Consider the following 15,715-nt stretch of genomic DNA (forward strand, 5'->3'; position numbering starts at 1 on the left):
TTAGAATTGGTTGCAGGGACATTTAGATATTTAGAAAAAAGGATGACCTAACAATAGAATGGACCAAGTCTGTCTAAAATAAAGTAAAAAAAGCTGATATATTGACATACATAATTCTTTTTTTTTCATTTTAATATAAATGAGCATGTTAAGCAACAGTGTAAAGGGATGTATGTGCTTTCTAAAAGTGCAAATTGAAATGCTCTCATTTCAGTCTAGAGTAATACAATCAGATTGCATAAATAATTTGCACTAAACTTTACCTTGCCATTTCGGGAACATGAAGGCCATTTGTACTTTCACCTTCTGTAAAGTGTGTTTCACAAGACTTCAGACAACATCTCTTAATGTGAAATGTATGCCAGGGGCTGAATGTTTACAAATTGAAGCTTTCAAGCGGAGTTCTGTATGCATTATTAAAGGTGGATACACAATCTACTTTAAGGCAAGTGCAACTCCGATGCATAAAAGATAGGATGTAATCAGAGTGCCTCCTTAGCTCTTTCGAAAACACGGCAATGTTAAGCATGTAAGCCTTAGTACTTGTTCTCATTATTATTATATTCCTCACAGTAAATTTATAATAAAGGTTCAGTGACACATTATGCTATGTTCCCACTGGTTATGAATACTACAAGCCTCCCACTATCATTATGGATTAATAGAACCATTTATTTCCTAAGAACAAAATACTAAATCAGTATTCATGGTGTTGAGGTAAAGAAGAAATCTGCTGACAACATTATAACCTTAAAGGATCTTCAATTTCGCTAATATCATTTTTTTGGGGGGACAACAAAGCAAGGGGGTATATATTCCTCTACACTGCGCTGTCACAATTTTATAAACATCTTTTGCAAATCTCTTGACAATGACAAAAGGGTCGAAGGTTTAAGTGTAATGTAAGGATGTTTTACTTTACCGAGAGAGTTATAGATGAGTGGAACACCCTTCTGGCAGAAATGGTAGCAGTGAATACAGTAAGGGAATTGCTGCATGGAAGAGGCATAACGCTTTCCAGAACATAAGGCAAGGCAAGTAAGGTTTGAGGTCCTATAGCAGGGGAAAATAGACAGATGGGCCAAATTGGCCCCCCAACTGTCCGGGACAGTCCCGATTTTGGGTCTCTATCTCGCTATCCCCTTTGCAGGGGCAGAGGTAGGGGGAGGCGAGAGCCGTTCTCACCTCAGGTGCAGCTGCGGGGTGGGGGGCGGGCGCACAGCCGCCCAATCAGCAGCTGCAGCCTGCAGGACTAGTTGGGAGATCACGATCTCCCTCTAGTCAGCTCAACATGTGACTTAAGACCTTGGTTTACTGGTCCCTCATCACTACGCGCCGGCAAATAATGCTGAGCGCGGGGATATGATGTCTGTGCGCATAGCTCAATACTAGGTATACGGCATATCAGGGTGGCAGAGTGCCATATAGGGGGGTATAAGGCATATCTGGGGGGGCAGAACAGCAAGCTTTGGGGCAGATATGCATAACTGGGGGGCAGGTCAGCAAATAATAGGAAATATAAACAAAGTGCATTTTCTCAATCATAGTTTTTATCAAATATGAAAAAATAGTGAATTAATATTTGCTATTAAATTTTTTTCCTATAGGGTAGTCTTATATTCAGGCTTTTTTCTTATTTTTCTAAATTAATATTCAATTTTTTTGGGGGGGGTCATCTTATAATTGGGATCGTCCTCTAATCGAGCAAATACAGTATATATATATATATATATATATATATATATGAACTAGTCTTAATTATAGGCCACCTCCTCAAATCTGGATGCATTTTGGAATAAAACAAATCATCTGTGGTTAACCTGATAAAGTTCTGGCTATAGTCCATTAGTTTTTTGGCAGTTAGACATTACTTAGCTAATCTGTCCATCTACAAATCAGCATGTAAATATTCAATCAATGTATCAGAATCATGATGAAACCTAAAAAAACTATTATAAATCATAGTTATGTTGATAAAATATAATATGAAAAAAGAGATAAAACTCTTTAAAGTGCATATTATTCCTTTGTACGTTTAAACTGTTGCGACTTTTCAAGAGACAGCATTCCATTGTAGGAGAAAATATTGGATCATATTGTTTCAACCTTACTCTCTCCTTCAAATAGAATAGTTAAAGATTTCATTACTGTTAAATGGGCATTTGATTTAGTTTGTAATAAAATATTTTGTCAGTAGAAATGTATAAGCTATAGAATCAAATTGCTAGCTATTGTAACTCCAGTTCTAAAAGTGTGGATCATCATTTTCGTATGTTATCAGAAAATATTCCTATAGCACAGACACAAATTGAGTGATGAGCTTATATAGTGCCACCTGCTGGTTATATATATATATATATATATATATATAGTATATAATAAATACACATGATTAGGAGATGTCATATGTATTCTTTAAAGTCTTTTTTAACTATAAGAACATCAGCTCAACATCAGCAAATTAAATCTGCCCGTCGTTAAATATGTGCAATCATAGTATCCACAAAAACATTTTCTATAAGCTTGTTCACCTTGAATCTTGGGATTAGTGGGAGTTAGAAATACATCAGTATTCATGAGGCACACATTTGAAAGCCAACAAAGTGCACTTCTGTCACTGTGACCTTATAAAGAAATCCATTCGACATAGATCTGTTTATTCTGTATGTTCCTTGTACTGCATCAGAATTAATAATGGACCTGTGATTCATTTAAAGTAACCAACATGTTGTATTAGCGGACACACACATACACTATGTGGACAAAAGCACTGGGACACCTGACCATTACACCAACAGGGACTCTAATATAAAACATTGATCCCCCATTTGGAGCTTTAACAGCTTCCATTCTTCTGGAGTGTTTCTGTGGGAATTTTTGCCCATTCATCCAGTAGAGCATTTGTGAGGTCAGGCACTGATGTTGGATCAGAACGCCTGCTTTGCAATCTCTGCACCAGTTCATCTCAATGGTGTTCAATGGGGTTGAGGTCAGGGCTGTGTGTGGGCCAGTCAAGTTCTTCCACACCAAACTCACCCAACCATGTATTTATGGACCTTGCTTTGCGCACTGGGACACAGTCATGCTGGAATAGAAAAGGACCTTCCCCAAACTGTTCCCACAAAGTTAAAAGCATACAATTGTCTAACATGCATTTTGGAAGCATAGCTTTGACCAAAATGTCTTGTTTTGCTAAAGCATTAAGATTTCCCAACACTGGGAAAGTAAGCAGCCCCAACCCTGAAAATCACCCCCATACCATTTTCCCTCCTCCACCTAACTTTACATTTGGCACAATGCAGGCAGGCAGGTAAGGTTCTCCTGGCATCTGCTAAACCTAGACTCGCCCATCAGACTGCCTAACAGAGAAGCGTGATTTGTCACTCCACAGAACAAGTTTTCACTTGTCCAGTGGCGGTGTGCTTTATACCAGTCGATCCGACATGACACTTATACAGCTATAGTTCATTTTTCTTATCTGATGGAATAGAGAGGTTTTTTTTAAGGAAAAAAGACTTGAGAGTGCACTTCTTCTTGGGGTTATAAATATATTATTTAATTAATACGTATTATATTACTGGACCTATAGGTCAGTGTGTTTAATCTTTAGGTAAAGGAGCAGCTTTTGGCCCAGCTCAGGGCCCTCTCTTAACACCACCTCTTCCCATTATTCTTTTGGTGAGGAGGTACTCAAGAAATACCCTGTACCTGCCTCCTATAAGGTGTTCAACAGGGAGAGCTCCAGAGGCCCTAGCCCTAAAAGCTGCTGGAGGGTCACTACACTGACTTTTATAGGCCATTTTCAAAAGCTCTTGAAAGCATACCTGGGAACTCTCCTTGTTTCGCCCAGAGACTCCTAATACTCTGGGTGGTAGGAGCAGGGTCAAGACGAATGCCCAATGATGTACGCAAGAATGCCGACTAATGTCGGTGGGAACACTCACCTGGTAGCTGGAGCCCAAAAGTTCTCAGGTAAGCGTATAAGCTTGGAACTGTTCTGGAATCTCTTAAAGTTGTATTAGATATGATTTTAACTTTGAGCTGGCAAGGTGGCAGCACTCCTTTCATTGCTTTTGTATCTCTTATGTTCTATTTGTAAGCATTTGATGCAAAACCCTGGCTCATGCACCATCTCACTACTGAATGCTGTATTCCAACCTTTTTTTTCTGTTGATGCAAAACCTATGACACATGATTGTGTGTCTACTGCTAGGGAAGAATTAAGCTGGGAAAAGAAGAAATGTTGGTGCGCTAAGTTAGTCACAGGCTCAAATAATACAAATGTACAATACGAGGCCTACCAAACAGGTGTAAGCATGCTGCAAAAACAGTGTATTGGCTGTACAATGTATACAAAAAACAAAAACTGTCTGCGCTTCTTACCCTAATAAAGTTGGCAACAAATATATAAACATAATATAAATGAGAGGTTTTGGTTATATGAATTGGCCAAAGCATAAAACCTCTCATTTATATTATGTTTATATATTTGTTGCCAACTTTATTAGGGTGAGAAGCGCAGAGAGTATTTTGTTTTTTGCATACATTGTACAGCCAACACACTGTATTTGCAGCATGCTCACAGTGTTTGGTAGGCCTCGTATTATACATTTGTATTATTTGAGCCTGAGACTAGCTTAGCGCACCGACATTTTTTCTTTTCCCTGTTTGCACGTTTGAGGTTGTTGGCTCCTCATCAGTCTGGTTGCAGCTTGCTGTCCAGGGGTTAATAGGGAGGAGGTTTAATTGCACCTCCCCCAACACATTAATAAGGTTTTGGTAGCAGTATAAACTGCTTTGTGTGCCCACTATGTAGGAGGTGAGAGTAGGTTCTCACCCTATTGAGAGTGTGCCTTGACGTGGCGGGTGAGCTTAATTATGCTTTGGCCAATTCATATAACCAAAACCTCTCATTTATATTATGTTTATATATTTGTTGCCAACTTTATTAGGGTAAGAAGCGCAGACAGTTTTTTTTTGTTTTTTTTTAAGAATTAAGCTGGACTGCATCTACAGTGCATTTTTTTATTCCAAGCGACATCATAGGGTTTTGGCTTCGGCACCAGGGCCTTGGTTTCAGGAGCAAAAAAATAAAGCTTATAGTGTTGGGCAGATATGTAATAAATACCTTTATCACTGAAAATGTTTTCTCTAAAAATACACAAATATAGTACATGGAGTTCTAAAAAAACAGATGACAGATGTATGTGCGTACATCACCAAGTCTAAGTATTTGCCAACTGATTGCATAATCGTAATCGTAGTATAGGCAGACATTGGTTCGGAATTGTATTGTTTATCTAGTAATATATAAAAACATTTTTTTTATATGGTCAGGCTTTAATAAACTGCCTCATTTGGCTAAATGTTATCATTAGGTAGGAAATCCTCCTATATAAAATATTACTGGTAAATCTAAGAAACAACATTACATTTGCCTTCAGAGAAGAGTGCTCTCTGCTCATAAAGTTTGTTACGCAAAATGATTTTTTGAAGTTGCATCCAATCTAATTGAGACAAAACATTATTTGATAAAGAGTGTGAGTTGTGCTTTGAGTTCACTGAGTTTAATATAGATTTAGCATTCTTGCTAAGCTTCTACTCTAGGGTCGAGCAGACCTAGGAAAATGCATAGTTCAGTCAGCTAAAATGACTTTCAAGAAATCTTACAGATTTACTTATTGGGAAAATGTAACTACATATTCAAGACACAGACATCAAATTGCGCAATAGCAGTAGACGCCCAAAATTCTAATGTTTAGGAAACAGGTATTTGTGACAGGTCATTTTTTTGGTTACTAAATTGACTTGCTGTGTGGTTCTGTGTGTTGGTTGCATGCACAGTATACAAGAACAGTTTTCTAACAAATCTGGAAAAAAAATTCTAGCTGACTCTTTCAACCAGAGCAAGTCCAATGCTACCACAATATTGCCTTCACAGGACAGCTGATCTTATATTGCATAATAAGAAAGCAATAAAGCCTGTTATTTGAAGCTACTATTGCACTTGTGGTATCTGAATATTGGTAATTAAATTGTCCTACAATAATGTACATAATAGCTGGAAAACTGTGACACTATTGTTAAAGTGACAAAACAAAACAAAGTTAAATTAGAACAGCATAGAAACTAGTCTATATATATTGTGCTAATTGTTGGATTTTGTCTTGTTTAGAAAAATAAATGTTATCTTAGGAGAACTATACTCTACTGTATTGTGACAGTAGGTAGAAATCTGTGAGATAATCTCAAGTACATTGATATATTTTAATATAAAGTAAATTCAGGAAACTGGCCTAATTCTGAATACTGGAATAATTGCAAATTTTGGCCATACTCGGTGAATAAATTCAGCTATGTACTTCAATTTCAACAATACGAAATAATTGGCCTGAATACTAGTACATAAATAATGTATTAATTCTAATTACATTTTAGTTCATTCAAGTTCTAGAAGAGCCCAAAAGGCAAAATGCCAAGTTTGGAAGGACAAGAATAATATCCCTTTCCACTGTTAAATGTGTTCTAATTTCCAGAGTTCTGAATTTTTCTATTGCTAACGAAGCATTAGTTGCATTTCCCTTATAATAATTCTCTGATTCAATAAAAGTTCCACTCTGTGCACGGAAATATAGAATAAACATACTTAGGTCTAAAAAGAAATCATGTAATACAGCAAAGAATTTTCAATAAATCTTAAGAATCCTAGGCAGAGTCATCCAAATAAAAAATGTCTCTAAGCTCTCTAGGCTTGACCCGGAGTCTCCAGGTGAATCAGTTTTTTCTTGTCCGGCATTTGTCCACACTGATGTCAATGCTCACTACCATTCACATAGCCACTCTCATAGAGTTTAGGGTAGTCTATCCTGGGAAGTTCTCATGTATGAAAATAAGGACACAAGCAGAGCTGTATTAACCAAGGAGCACGTACAACAATTGGTAGGAGGCCCTAAGCTCTGTACACCTTCTTGATTTGTAAGGGCCGGAGCTGCTCCACTGTTATCATAAACGGTGCTTCCTTTGACCTCTAGATTATTGTGAGGGGCTGTCAGGACACTAGCCGAAAGGAACAGGCTCTACAGCAGGTATGTAAAAATCATACCTGGGAACTTCTGGGCTCCGGCTACCCGAAGCCTTCCTGTAAGAAATCATTTTTATTCTTTTATTCTGTCGCACACTTTAGGCTTGACTGCGGCTTGAGTACTGGGAACATATGTTTTTGAACACGTAATGTAGCTACTTAGAGGATCCTCTGGAATGCTGGTGTATTCCAGGTATGCGTATAATACAGGATCAATCCAGTGCAGAGCCAGATCCACTCTCCCGGTGTCTATCCGCACCAAGGCAGGAAGGGTGAGAGGGCTATATTTCAGATAGTATGCTCTGATTGGCTTTTCGGTCTCTTTCCCTACATGTTAAATGTGCTTGCCCAGTTAATTTAATTTTCAAAAATGTTCTCCATCATATAGCTAATGGGCTGCTGAAAGGTGTAAAGCTTTAGACATATTTATTTATAATTAGTCTAACCTCGATATTTCTTCTTTGCAGGAGGATTTAGACAAAGTTAGGGAGTAGACAGGCAAGTGGCAAGTGAGGTTCAATATAGATACATGTAAAGTTATGTATTATGGGAAAAATAATAGCAATGCAACATATACTGTATTTGCTCTGAAAAATCCCCCTCGTCTTATATTCGTGGTTATTTTATAATCAGACCTCAACTAGGTCTGACTATGAGACTAAGATCCCGATCCCCCACAGCGATGCAGGGGACCTGGATCCTCCTGTCCCCTCCACAACACACACACACTTACCTGTACCTCTGAGTCCCCGGTGCTTGGTCCGAGCAGCGTGTAGATCTCTACGCGATTCGCGCAGAGCTCTACACGCTGCCCGGACTAAGCACCGGGCAGCGTGTAGAGCTCTACGCGAATCGAGTAGAGATCTACACGCTGCAGCCGGGAGGAGGTGCAGTTAGTAGCGGGGGTTGTCTGCGTCCATCACGCAGACCTTCCCCGTCTGTCAGAGATCAGAGTTCCGGACTAAGCACCGGGGGACTCAGAAGCACCAGTAAGTTTGGAGGAGGGAGGGGGAGGGAGTGTTAAATGGGGGGGCATAAGGCATTTCTGGAAGCAGAGTGCTCTGTGAAATGCCTTTTAACCCCCTTAATGCCACTCTGCCTCCAGAAATGCCTTTTAACCCTCTATATGCCACTCTGCGTCCTGAAATGCCTTATACCTCGCTATATGCCACTCTGCCCCATAATATGCCTTTTAACCCCCTAAATGCCAGAGTGGCATATAGGGGTATAAGGCAATTCTGGAGGCAGAGTGGCACATAGGGGGTCAAAAGGCATATCATGGGGCACAGTGGCATTTAGAGGGTTAAAAGGCATATCATGGGGCACACTGGCAAGCCAGGGGGCAGATGTGCATAACTGGGGTGGGCGGCAGGTTGAAAAAAAAAGGAAATAAAAACAATATTTTTCTCAATCATAGGTTTTATTAAAAAAAATTGTTTACATGAATTAACATTTACTGGTAAAACTTTTTTTCCTATAGGGTCGTCTTATATTCAGGCTTTTTCCTTTTCTTTTTTTTATAAATTAATATTCAGATTTGGGGGGTCGTCTTATAATTGAGCAAATACGGTAGTTTAAATTGTATATCCCTGGGAAAAAATACCAATGACTTAGGAATAACTATAGACAACGCAAAACAGTGCCCAATGCCAGTCCAATAAGATATTGGCTTGTATAAAACGAATAGGGTATTGGCTCATGGAGAGATTATCTCCTTGCTACTTCATAAATCAATGGTAGGATCTAACCTTACATATGCGGTGCACTTCTGGGCACACGTCCTTATAAAAGTTGAAAATGATAGAACTAGAAAAAGTCTTAGAAGGGATATTATAAAATTATATAAATATGTGCAGGGCCAATATAAAAAGCTATTCAGCGATATGTTTATGTACAGCATAAGTAGCAGAATAAACATCAATATTTTAGAGCTTCTTGATTTAAGGAGAAATCGGATTGTCTTTTGGAGGGGCAACATTTTTAAAATAGCTTTTTGCCTTGTTTGGATGTAAAGCAGAAAGGATAAGTAGAAGGGTTGAACTTGATGGACTTTATGGACTTAATAGTCTATTTTCAACCTAAATTACTATGTTACTATATATATATAAATATATATATATATATATATATATATACGTTAGAACCTATACTTAAAGGATGCAGAAAAGGCATTATTGCTTTGCACAAGGACACTATGAAGATGTAAACAGCACATTAAAGATTATGTAAACTCCCATAGCATTGAAAAGGCAGAACACTCTGTATTATAATCCATCTATATATTTGAGTGTTATCGCAATACAGCATAAACAATTATTTGTCAAATTGCTCTATTGAACTGATCCATTTTTCTGTTATTCTTCATACCACGTATGGTAGGTAGAAAACAACATTTAAAAAAATATTTAATCGCCTTCCAATAAATCCTGTACAGAACTGTGATAGATGATAAGCCATTTCACACACAACTCTGAACAAAGCCATTTACACTTCTATTAAGATATCAGGCAGTACCTGCTTTGACAGTGTGTTAGAGCAACTGTCTGTCTGGCCTCCATAAAACACCACTGGGTTAATAGACTGTCAAATAACATTACTAACACAAAACAAATATAAATATATTTTTTCGGAAAGAGAAAAATGCTTAGGAATTCATTTTTAACAGTATGCATCATAAACTTCAACTTTCAACTTGGCTTAAAGTAGATTACACTCCATACTTTACGGGTTCTTTCTACTAAACAACAAAATAATACTACTACAAGGGATCCATGTATAAAGTGGATATAGAGGCAAAGGTGATAATTGTTAACCTTATTTGCATGCGCCTACCCAGAATCCCTTGTGGTTGTCAAAGCATCATGAGATTTCTGAGGGAAAAACAAGCCTTCTGGCTTGTCTGGTGTCTGTAGATGAGTGTTTAATAATACTTCTACTACCCCTTAAATTTAAGTGGAAGGGTTTCCATCACCATTTACCCACCATAACTTATGTAATATTTATATTAGATATCAGTATGAACTAGAAGCCAATGAATCTCTTTAGTAAATATACAGGCTTATGTACTAAAGGTACAGTTTGCAGAAGAGCTGATAAATGAACTCTGGCATCATTATGTATTATGTATTGCCTTGTAAAACACGTAGTTCTATCAGGGGCATTTCACCTCACAGATTGAAGTAGGCACTATGAAGGGCCAATTCATCCCTTCTTAGGAGAAACATTTCTCAAGGTTTGCTATTCGTAATGCATAGTAAAGATGTTGAAATGAAACCACAGACTCACATGTTAGTTCTGGCTTTGTTGACTTCAGTATGTATTGATACCATAAATACACTAGGCTGTCTACTTTCAAAAGTAATTGACTTTGGGGTTCTGTAACGGAGACTGCACCATGCATGGTCAATCTTTCACCTTGCAATTCCTTTTCAAGTTTCACTTATCCTGTACAATAAACCCATGATAACAATGCAACAAAATAGAGAGAAATTATGGTTAAATAAGTATGTAGGAGCAGGTCTAGGCGCATTAGGGGCACTAAGCAAACGTCTCTATAATGTGAGTGATAAAAAAAAACATAGACATAGAAAAATTAACCAATATTTAAGATTTAAAGATACATTATAGCGATGTATTGAGGAGGAACCTGTTTCACAAGGGCCCCAAAATGGCTGCTTAATCTGAATTTATTTACACTAGCTGTATTTTCTGGTCTAGGCTGACTAGACCTTGCATGGCAGGTTCAGGGGACAGCAGGTTCTAGGGCAGTAGCCCCTCTACCGTAAAACTATGACAAATCACACCACTGAGCTCAATGGGTAACAAGGTAGACGTCTCATCTCATCAGTCGACCCATTAACATAATGGAGAACTGCATCAAGCTAGCACAGGCTCTATAGCATTCTGTACGTGAAGCCACAAGTCTTTAGGAAGCACATTGACAGGGTATGACGTCATACCACAGTTGACAAAAAGGAGGGTCAAAAAGTAATTTTGTCCTGTGGCAGGTCATGTAACATTGTGCATAAAACACTGTTACATTGTGTCTGTCTATATTTTTGATACATATATGGACGATACATTTCAAATAATCAAATTTAAAATTGGTCTTTACCCTTGATTTTGCTTCCTGTGCAGTTCACTCACAGATCTCATTCTCTATGGCATTCAAATCCTTGTGATCTTATACTATCCATGCCAGATATATTAATCAAATATTAAATCTGTATTCTATGAAAAAATAGGATTTAAGTGAACCTTGGTAATTACTTATGTCAAACTAACGTAGACATACGTTAAGGTAAGGGACGTTGTTTGAATAGTTTACTAAATAAACATACCTATTGCTACTTTTATATCTTATATCCATCATTACTCAATTAAATGTAGTTGGATACAGTGTTTTAGAACAAGATTATAAAAAATCAGCAATACTCTACGTCTAGTGTATCCACATGGCATTAAACTTCTGGCTACAGGTTACTATGCTTCCACATTGCACCTTAGTTCCCTTAGAGTTAATCGATGTAATAGAAGACTTCTAACACGTTTCTACAAGTGGAAAGGCAGAACCACTAGAGAAATGTGGTTCTGTACTCCCAGATTCCCTGCTGTGATAAAATTCAGTCATGCTCTCTACGCCTCCATCTGATTATGGGAGTTTAGTCATGGGAACAATGAATTATGAGGCTGTCAGATATGTCTCTGGTCTACTCAATGAGTGGTGTGATCAGGGAATACATAGAACTAGGTTCTAAGAGTGTACTCTCCCATAATGCACTGCATCCATGCCCAGTGCTTAGTCTTAGACCGGGACATGAAGGGTTTTTTTTTGTTTTTTTTGCCAATCCTTGATAACATCTGACTTCATACTCTATCACAACATTACATCATGGTTATCAGTGTCTTTTTTCTTTGATAAACCCTCATACCCTAAGCCAGTGATGGCGAACGTTTTTGAGCCTGAGTGCCCATTTTTGTGCATCAAAACTATTTGCAGACCTCAAAGTGCCAACACTGCATATTAAACATGGAGAGGACGTTTTTTCGGTACAAAATGACTATACACAACAGTATGCATCAATATAACATATTAATAGAAAGAGATTATTTTAGGAAAGGCAGTGGGACCCAGGGGACATTTCAGAGGACTGTGGGAAACAAGAGATGCAAACTATTGAGCTTAAATAATAATAACAGAGAATTATTAGCTCTTTCCAATATCTGCGGTGGGAGCGGGAGGCGTCCGTCTTCCCGTGGTGCGCGCTTCAGAGCTGTGCGCCGGAACAGCAATCACATTCCTATAATGCCCAGGCATATCCAGATTCCAGGATGTACTCGCAGACTTGGCATGATAGGAGTATGATTGCCCTATCTACCCCTTCTCACTCCCTTCTGCCCTATCTACCCCTTCTCACTCCCTTCTCCCTATCTACCCCCTTTCCCCTGTCTCACTCCCTTCTCCCTATCTACCCCCTCCTAACTATCTACCATCTCCCTCTTTGAAGTTCACTTACCTTTCAGGAGTCCTGCGGTGGAGGTGCAAGGCCTCTGCCTCCCAGATCTGCCACTGTATGGAACAGTATAGAGTGATGGGAGTTATGATGTACTTTTAGAGCATAATTAGATCATGAAAAAGACATTGGAAATGGTACAGCATAACACCCATCACTCTCACACACTTACCAATCCACACACATACTCATCCACACACATACTCATCCACACACATACTCATCCACACACATACTCATCCACACATATACACCAAACCACACATATATACTAATCCACACATATACACCAATCCACACATATATACCAATCCACACATATATACCAATCCACACATATATACCAAACCACACATATATACCAAACCACACATACATACCAATCCAAACATATATACTAATCCACGCATATACACCAATCCACGCATATACACCAATCCACACATATACACCAATCCACACATATACACCAAACCACACATATATACCAATCCACACATATATACTAATCCACACATATACACCAATCCACACATATACACCAATCCACACACATACCAATCCACACATATATAGTAATCCACACATATACACCAAACCACACATATACACCAAACCACGCATATACACCAATCCACACATATACACCAATCCACACATATACACCAAACCACACACATATATACCAATCCACACATATATACTAATCCACACATATACACCAATCCACACATATACACCAATCCACACACATACCAATCCACACATATATAGTAATCCACACATATACACCAAACCACACATATACACCAAACCACACATATACACCAATCCACACATATACACCAATCCACACATATACACCAATCCACACATATATACCAATCCACACATATATACTAATCCACACATATACCCATCCACACATATATACTAATCCACACATATATACTAATCCACACATATATAGTAATCCACACATATACACCAAACCACACATATACACCAAACCACACATATACACCAATCCACACATATACACCAATCCACACATATACACCAATCCACACATATATACCAATCCACACATATATACTAATCCACACATATACCCATCCACACATATATACTAATCCACACATATATACTAATCCACACACATACCAATCCACTCTCACTTAATGCTTTCCTACCTTTCCTTTCTTCTTTCAGCTTCTTTTCCTCCTCTTCGTTCCTCTTCTTCAGTTCTTCTGTCTTCTCTGTCTTCTTCTGGGTCGGAGGGCACGGACAGCGGTGGGCGCGGCTTCAGTGCTGTGCGCCGAGATCTGACAACAAACCCCGGCGCACAGCAGCTGTTGCCGCGCGGATCACAAGGGAGCGGTATCGGAGGTCTTTAACAGACCTCCGGCTCCCTTGAGTGATTTTAAGCCGGGTGGAGGAGCCTGCTCCTCCAGTGGCGGACATTACTGTCCGTCTCTGGAGGGGTGCCGGGTGCCGCAAGTTGGCACCCCCCTGATGAGCGGCGGCGTCGGACCCCGCGGCGGCGCCCCCTGGAGTGTGGCGCCCTGTGCGGTCGCACAGGTCGCACACCCCAAAGGCCGGCCCTGCGCGGGAGCCGACGCCGTGACTACAGTGTATGACTGTAGTCACGGCGTGCCCACAGAGACGGCTCGGCGTGCCAACAGCGGCACGCGTGCCACGCGTTCGCCATCACTGCCCTAAGCTAACAATATTAATTGTATTTATTTATTTTGTTTTTAATTTTTATTGATTTTATTATTTGACAGGCTGTTCCAGCTCACAAAGAATCCATTAGCAAAGTACCGTATTTTTCGCTCCATAAGACGCAGTTTTTTTCCTCCCAAAGTAGGATGAAAAATCAGCCGCGTCTTATGGAGCGAAGATGCAGGCAGGGAGGGGGGGGGGGGCAACGATATACCGTATTGGCTCGAATATATGCCGCACTTTTTTCCCCCACTTTAAGACTTTAAAGTGGGGGTGCGGCCTATATTCGGGGTCTAGCGCCCGACGCCCGGGACATGCAGTCCCGGGCGCCGGGCAGGCAGCGGGGTTAGGATACAGATCCCCCGCAGCGGTGCAGGGGACCTGCATCCTACTCCCCGATACGCTCAGACAGCCTCCCCTGCCAGCACTTCCCACGGGGGGGGGGTGCCGGCACGGGAGGTTGTCTAAGCGCATCGTGCGGATGCGTTTTACCTCTGCACCCCCCGCGGACTTACCGGAGCAGACTCCCGGGTGTCTTGCGGGGTCGGCGGGGGACGTCTACGCAATACAACTTCCGGTGCCGGATGTGCCGCACCGGAAGTTGTATTGCGTAGATGTCCCCCGCCGGCCCCGCAAGACACCCGGGAGTCTGCTCCGGTAAGTTGGGGAGGGGGGGGCAGAGGGGGACAGTGGCAGCGTATCTCGGGGAGGGAGGACAGTGGCAGCGTATCTCGGGGAGGGAGGACAGTGGCAGCGTATCTCGGGGAGGGAGGACAGTGGTAGCATATCTCGGGGGGCGGGGGGGGCAGAGTGGCAGTATGTTTTTTGGTGCTTTTTTAAAGAAAAAAACTTTTTCTTTAAAAAAGCACCAAACTTTTAGGGTGCGGCCTATATACGGGGGCGGCCTATATCCGAGCCAATACGGTACTCACCAAAAGTGTCCCGGACAGTCTCTGTCTCGCTTCGCCGTCCAGGGGAGGTCTTCATCTGGAGACCGCCGCCTCTGTCGCCGCCTCTCCTCTTCTCTGGTCCGTTGCGACGGCTAAGGGCGGACTGGATGGAGAGGACGGGGGGATTTGACGCAAGCGCCGTGTCACGTATGGCGCCGGCGCATGCGCAGTACGGCGCTTGTAGTCCAACTACACTTCCCATCATGTCTGACCAGCTTTTTTCTGTGCAGGCATGACGGGAGGATGATGTCCTTTTTTTATAGCCCATTTTTTAGCTCAAAATATTTTTTCCTTTTTTTTCTCCTCTAATCAGCAGGTGCGTCTTATAGAGCGAAAAATACGGTATTTTTATTGCATATCCTTTTTATTCTCTCAGAAGAGAAGCCTATTGAATAAGTAATGTGCTTTGGTGAGAACAGAGTATAATTTCCCAATATTACCATGGA

General features: G+C 40.5%; 1 protein-coding gene across 1 annotated transcript in view; it reads right to left on the minus strand.

Moving 5' to 3' along the window:
* LOC149284099 (serine-rich coiled-coil domain-containing protein 1-like) overlaps nucleotides 1–15,715 on the minus strand; it is a 304,267-nt gene that overhangs the window by 132,185 nt on the left and 156,367 nt on the right. The gene's annotated exons all lie outside the window — the stretch shown is intronic.

Source organism: Sceloporus occidentalis, unplaced genomic scaffold, assembly GCF_023333645.1.
Source record: "Sceloporus occidentalis isolate IW3139 unplaced genomic scaffold, rSceOcc1.0.p SCAF_99, whole genome shotgun sequence".
Lineage (NCBI taxonomy): Eukaryota > Metazoa > Chordata > Lepidosauria > Squamata > Phrynosomatidae > Sceloporus > Sceloporus occidentalis.